Below are 413 nucleotides of genomic sequence, written 5' to 3' on the forward strand. Positions count from 1 at the left end.
CGAATTCGGTTTCATCAAATTATTGGCGCATGTCTTGATGAAAATCGACACCAATCAACATTCGATTGCACGAAAACCCTAAGCGGTCAAGCCCGGTCAACGCGTAACCCTAGCCGTCAACCGCCAGTCAACGCGTTGCCGACAAAAGTCAACGTTGACTGATTCGAAAACCCTTGGTCTGTCAACGCCGCGTCAACGCGTAACCCGAGGTCAGACGCCAGTCAACGCCGTTGCAACACGATCGTCAACGCTTTGACGATTCGGAAACCCTTAGGCCCGTCCACGCCAGTCAGACGCCGTAACCCTAGGTCAACGCCGGTCAATGCGTTGCGACAAAAGTCAACGTTTGACGATTCAAAAACCCTAGGGTCCACGCCGGTCAACGCGTAACCCTAGGTCAACGCCAATCAACG

Source organism: Asparagus officinalis, chromosome 9 (assembly GCF_001876935.1).
Source record: "Asparagus officinalis chromosome 9, Aspof.V1, whole genome shotgun sequence".
Taxonomy (NCBI): Eukaryota; Viridiplantae; Streptophyta; class Magnoliopsida; order Asparagales; family Asparagaceae; genus Asparagus; species Asparagus officinalis.